The sequence below is a fragment of the Episyrphus balteatus genome, chromosome 3 (assembly GCF_945859705.1).
Source record: "Episyrphus balteatus chromosome 3, idEpiBalt1.1, whole genome shotgun sequence".
Lineage (NCBI taxonomy): Eukaryota > Metazoa > Arthropoda > Insecta > Diptera > Syrphidae > Episyrphus > Episyrphus balteatus.
Window position 1 is genome coordinate 100,853,139 of NC_079136.1, and position 7,092 is coordinate 100,860,230.

Consider the following 7,092-nt stretch of genomic DNA (forward strand, 5'->3'; position numbering starts at 1 on the left):
GCTGATTTTTCATTGTTTTTGACTGGCTCCAGAACCTTGGCTATTATATGTAGGAAGCTTATACTTACCAAATATTAAATATAGATATTTTTCAACAAAATAAATCTAAAATGAACTCGATGGCTGTACTCCTTATGTAAAAATTTTAAGTTCAAAGTATTGAGTATTTTAAAAAAGCTAATTTTTATACTGTCATTTTCTACGATTTGACTAAACGAAGAAATGTGAAACTTACAGTGTGTTAAGCTAAGAGTACGAACTAAATATACTATTGATTTCATGCTTCTATCTTATGTCAAACTTAGTGCAATCATAGCCTTAAGTAGGGGTTTTTTTGGCTTTTTAGCATTTTTGCGAATTTTCAAACAAGCGGTACACTAAGAAGATATGAAAATAACACAATTTTATTTAGAGGACTTAAAGTTAAAAGTTTCAACTTAACAAACTGTTAGTTTTATGTTTCTATCTTTAGTCAAATCGTAAAAAATCATAGTATAAAAAAATATTTTTTCAAAAAACTCAAAACTTTGAACTTAAAATTTTTACATAAGGAGTACAGCCATCGAGTTCATTTTAGATTTATTTTGTTGAAAAATATCTATATTTAATATTTGGTAAGTATAAGCTTCCTACATATAATAGCCAAGGTTCTGGAGCCAGTCAAAAACAATGAAAAATCAGCAAAATTACCAGTTTTTCAAAAATTATTTTTAATTCAGGGATAATTATTACGTAATTTTTTAATATATATTCAAAAATTAATACTCTTAAGCTTTAAAATGGCGTTTCAAACAAAAAGATATCTTTAGTAGACGCAAAGCTATAATAACATAAAAATGACCTTCTGAAAAAGTTCGAATGCGGGTAGCGGGGAAACCACGCAACTTAAAATTAAATCATCATGGATTTGCTTCCTTACAGTCCTAGAGAACATCCCTACAAAGTTTGATCAAAATCTAAAATGAGACAGCAATTCCGATTGACGCTTGCATACGGAATGACAGTTAACGGTCCATAAAAACTGTTGTAATCGAGAGCGGTGAAATTTTTTTTTTTAACTTTCTTATTTGACCCTTTTATAATGCAGCCCTATACTCGTTTTTCAGATGCATCGACTTTCCCTGGATTCCGAGATTTTACAAATTTTATGTCTAATTTGACTCGACTATAAATTGATTCCTAGGTCAGAAAAATTTGATAATTTACATAATTGCGACGAATTTATCTCATAGTTATAAGCAATTAAATTTTGCTTTCGTGTAAAGCTCATTGATTTACACTTGTCAATATTTAATATAAGGCGATTTGTGCAACACCATTCCCAAAATCTTTTTAAATCTTCTTGCAAGAGCTTACAATCGGATAAGGAATTTATTGTTCGAAATATTTTCACGTCGTCAGCATAAAATAAAGTTTTTGAGTTTTGGAAAACAGAAGGAAGGTCATTTATAAATAACACAAAGAGCAATGGGCCTAGGTGACTTCCTTGAGGTACACCAGAATTTACTCTAAAGTTCTCAGAACAGTCATTTTTAAACAGTACGCAGTAATACCTGTCTACAAGGTATGAAGATATCCATGAAAGAAAGTTCTCATTTAGTCCAATTCTTGTTAGCTTTTTCAAAAGTACTTCATGGCTTAGTTTGTCGAATGCCTTACTGAAATCAGTAAATATGCAATCAACTTGTTGCTTTTTCTCAAAAGCATCAATGCAAAATGTTGTAAACTCTAGTAAGTTTGTTATCGTCGATTTTTTCTTCACAAATCCATGTTGATTTTCACATAAAACAGAGGAACAATTAAAGGAAAGAGTGTCACATACTAAGGATTCAAAAAGTTTTGGAATAACGGACAATTTGGCTATGGGACGATAATTAGTGACCAAATTCTTAGGGCCCTTTTTATGAACCGGTCTGAGGTAAGCATATTTCCATAGAGTAGGAAATTTTGAACACTTTAAGGATTCATTGAACAAGAGATATAATGGGTAAGACAAATAAGATGAACATTTTTTTAACATAAAAGCAGGTAAGCCATCTGGACCAGGACTTATATTATCTTCTAGTTTTAATATTTTATTTATGATTGAGTCTTCAGAGATTGAAAAATTAATAAACGCCAGATGAGAATACTCTTCCGTTGAAGAATAATTATCTGTTGCATCAGACGACAAAGTATCGGCGAAGGCACTTTTAAAATAGTTGGCAAACATTTTAGATATAACTTCTGGAATATGACTGTTTGCATTTTCATAGCTCATATTTAATGGATAACCGTCGAATTTTCTTTTAGTATCAACATATTTCCAGAAATTTTTTGGACTTGATTTAAGTTCACTTTGAGTTTTTGCAATAAATTCTGAATAGATAAAATTAGTGTAGTTTTCAAATTCATTTTTATGCTCCAAATATACATTGTAATCTTCATCAGTCCTAGACTTACTAAACTTTACCCAGGCTTTGTTTCTCTTGTTTTTTAAAGTTTTTACATGCTTATCGAACCATGGCGGATTAGTTTGTTTTTCTCTTATTTTTCGTAAAGGAATAGCTTCGATAAAACAATCAAATAAAACATTATAAAATTTTATAGTCATGTCGTCTAAGTTTGAGTTTAAAAATATGGTATTCCAATTTATACTATCAAGTAAGTTAAAAAGTTGATTGAAATTACATTCTTTAAAGTTAAATTCTAATTTATCATTACAATTACTAGGTAGATTATAAACACTCAAGCTCAGGGAAATTGATAATGCGGGGTGGTGTCGGTCCTCTTCAATAAGTTTTGAGCCACAAAGTTCAACATAGCTGTCCGATGTTAAACATCCAGAAAAGTAAACAAGGTCCAGAATTTTATTAAATTGATTGCTGACTCCATTCAATTGTTTTAAACCTAATGATGCCATATTATCCATTATGCTGAATTCGTTTGCAGTCGAAGCATTGACAGGAAGTAGCTCTTGGAATTCATCTATCCAAGACCAATGTAAACTTCCTAAGTTAAAGTCTCCAATTACTATAATTTCATCATTTGATTCAGTTTTCTCTGAAATGCTATCCAAGCAATTGCATAGTCCTTCGTATATCTCGGATTTGGAATTAGGTGGTACATAGATAGCCACTACAAATAAGTAACCAGATGACATCTTTAATTTAATGCACAGAATTTCAATTGTAGACTCTAGGAAATCATCGACTAGAGTGCTAACGAGAGAGTTTTTGACAGCTATCAGCAATCCTCCACCAACTTTAGCAGATTCATTAAGAGAATGACGATCACGGCGATAAATTTGAAAACTTGTGTCCAATAGCTCGGTATCAGCGATAGATGAGTTTAACCAGGTTTCAGTTAAGACAATAACTTCGTGTGAGACGTTATTTGCATTTTTGTAGACCTTATTGGTCTTTGTCCGTAATCCATTCACATTTTGATAGTATATTAGTACTTGTTGAAGTTGCTGCAGTTGGATGTTTGCATTGTCAGGTGTTTGTGAAAATGGTTTGGCTGCTTTTTCAATGTTCTATTTACAAACTCGTGCATAACAATTCCAGAAGGCCAAAAAGATTCATTATTTAAAAGATAAAAAACTGAATCTGAGCACCTTATTTTGAAAGATGAGTACTTAGCATAATTCCGTTGAAGCATTTTTTCTACAATAATGCTTTGTAGCGTACCAATCTTGTTTTTTATGAAATTTTTTATGTCTAAGGCATTAGTAGATGGGTCAAGCTTAGAAATGAAAAGAATTTTGTGTCCTTCAACAATTTTTAAACGTGATTCAAAAGGCATTTTTGAGTTGTTCTGCTCTTGAACATGACAAGCTTGGAGTGGAAAGTTACTTGTATCAATATTATTTACGCCCATTGAGTGAAAGTTTGGTAACGTCGCAACTGATAAAATTATTGGTTTAGAGGACATTTGGCATTCATCAGTTCCGGTTATCAGTGTTGGAGTTGTTGGTTTTATTATTGTTGTTGGTTCAGTAACTTTGGGTGAGGTGTGAGCAGATGTAGGAGATTTTTCAGTTGGAGTTTTAGGCAATGGTATAGATGACGACGGAAGAAGGGTCGGGGGGTTTGGTACATCATAATTGAAGTTGAAGTTTTGTAGTGGACGAGAAGGTGTAACAGAATCAAATATTGATGTTGCTGTTTTTTTAACTAATGGATTTTGAAGAGAGTTATCTGCGTCAAGTTCATTGCTTTTGCGTTTAGATGAGCTTTTAGGTCTAGAGATAATATTTTTAACTTTTGTCTTACTTCTCGTTTGACGTTTGTCGGTATTGGGTGCAGTATCACATGATGAGGGATTATTTTTGTTTGACATATGCGAGCGGCTAGAAGCGATATTATTTGTAACTTGCTTGTTAAGTTGGAGCAATTGGTTATTAAGATTTTCGATATGCAGCTTATTTTGTAGTACATCACGAACAATATTGTTGTATGCAAATGGATCGCAATCGTCACAAAAGAAATAAAAAGATTTCCTTTCTTTAAAAAGTTTGATGCTGCTGAACGGAGCATTAATACATCTAATATGTAATAATTTACGACAGTTACCATGACAAATAATTGCGTCAATAAGGTAATCCGCAATATTATCACATACAGCACACGCAGACATATTTTTGATTTTGGTTTAGTTTTTAAATTTTGGATTTATGAAAAAAATCAATATTTTTAAATTTTACTTGCCAAAAAAAAGTTTTGATACACCCTGTACTTAGTTCATGCACGAACCATGAATTTGAGGTTGAAATGTTGGTTATGATATGAGATGATAGGTGGCAGTTGAAACAGATGGCAGATATTATGAGTGATGACTGATGACTGATGACAGATAACAGCTGATGACGATGAGTAGAGTATATTGTTAAATTGTTATTGTTGCTGATGAGTTGAACGATGAAAACAATTAATTGCAGCAGGCAGGCTGGTATGCAAAATGCGATGCAGGATGGAGCCAGCAGCAGGTTATGTTCAAAGCTCAGTTGGTAGCAAGCAGCAACATGAAAATGTAGGCAAGAAGTTCGGATACAATGTAGTCTCAATAATGCTTCAATAGGCAGAACATATGCTAAAAATTTCACTCACCGGGAGAAAGAAACAAAAAATCATCAACGGGAGCAAAAAATGTTGAGAGCGGCAAAGTACATTCTCTTTTCACACAAGAAAATAAATCAGTTATATGTACAGATTTAACTATGGGTCAATTTTAGCATGAATTTGATGTTTAATTTTGATAAATTTTTAGTATTTAACACTAAACAAAAATGAATTGCCAGGTTATAGTGAAAAAAAATTTACAAAATTGAATGGCAAACAAAAGACCACAACTTGAATTAAGAGTCTGGGTTAAAATTCGAGTTTTTGAGTAAATTGAAAAATAAGAAAGCCATTTTTGTATCAGATTTTTATTTTTTTTATTTATATTTTTAATATTTTCTTATATTTTCTTATATTTTCTTATTTTTCAATTTACTCAAAAACTAGAAGTCCTAGAGACATGTAGTTTTCAGTGTTTAATAGGAAATTCATTAGAGCAATGTTCTGTATCACTTAGTTTTGCTCTTAATTCACAGTCTTGACAATATTATTATTCAATGTGTTTTTTTAAAGTTTTTTTTTCCTAATTTTAACTTTAAAATTGGATATTTCAAAAACGATTAGTTTAAATATTTTGATTTAAAATTTAAAATTAAGTGTACAATCTAAGCTTTTAAAAAAAGTATCACTGATAACTGTAAGTGTTGCCGTTGTTTTAAAATATTTTTTTTTGATTTTAAGTCATTTTTTAGAAAGTTGCATCTTTCCACTCACCTAACTAGGACTTATACTGGTCAGAACCGACTGTAATTGCACAGTTCCTCTTAAAATCGCTTAGACAAACACATATATAAATTTCGACTTTACAGAATAAAGTTTCGTTTAATGCATGTAAACTGCACACCTTTAAGTTAGTCTGGCAGGCACTTGTGCACCTCAAAAAAGTCTGGCAATTTTTTTTTGATCTTCTCGATGGGTAAACTAAATTCTATAAAAATTTCAGCCTTACAAGAGCAACTTTTTTAAAATTTTTTTTTTACACTTTCAAGGTCATATATATATATATGATGTGCACCGCTGAGGACTGCCAGACCAAGATATTTTTACTTAGCATGCTAAAAATGACCACTGTAAGAATTTTCAGCCTTACAAGAGCTACCTTAGTCAAATGTGCCACTAGCTCTTGGACTATAGGGACTAGATATTTAGGCAACGTCATTTTCTGAACGGAAATTTGAGGAAATTGACTAAATAAGTTTGGATATGATGCTATTGTCAAATTTCAAAATTTACTTAAGTATTTTACAGATCGCATGGGGAAGACACCAAATTTCACTTACTTTAATGAATAAATAATATTAATTATAACCGATAATGCACTTTTTACTCGTTTTTCACACAAATAAATTTAATTTTGCTAAATTTATTCTTTAATTCAAAACAATCTGCTGTCATGTTGACAAAAAAAAACTTTGCTAAACTTTTAGGGAAAATTTTCTTGCCTAACTTTCCAGTTAGCTTTCCAATAAAATTACCTAAATTGGAAAGATTTTTTTTGACAGCTGACCAATCAGAGACCGAGAAAATACCTAAATATTTAGTGCCTAACGTTTCTGAACCTGCCCAATGAAACAAAGTACAAAATACTCAAAGTATTAAACACTCTGAATGCGTATTTTCAACAAAAATTAAAATATTCACTTCAAATCAACAAAATTAATGTCAGCATTAGTCTAACAATGTGAATTATGCCCAAAAACATTGGTCTTATTTAATGCTGGGTTATTTTTATTTATTTTTGTGCGTTCTTCTTGAACAAGATTCAAACTTTAGATTGCAGAACAACTACATTATTTACATCCGGTTTGAGTGAGTGCATTCAAAGTGTTTTCAAAATAAATTTCCCAATCAGCGGTTGTGACCTTGGATAAGAACTAGAACATCCTATTCAAAAACCTATTTTGCAATTATATTTTCCCAACATGGTATTGCATGACTCTGCCCTCACAAAGAAGTATTTATTAATTGGAACGTTAATTTTAATAATTAA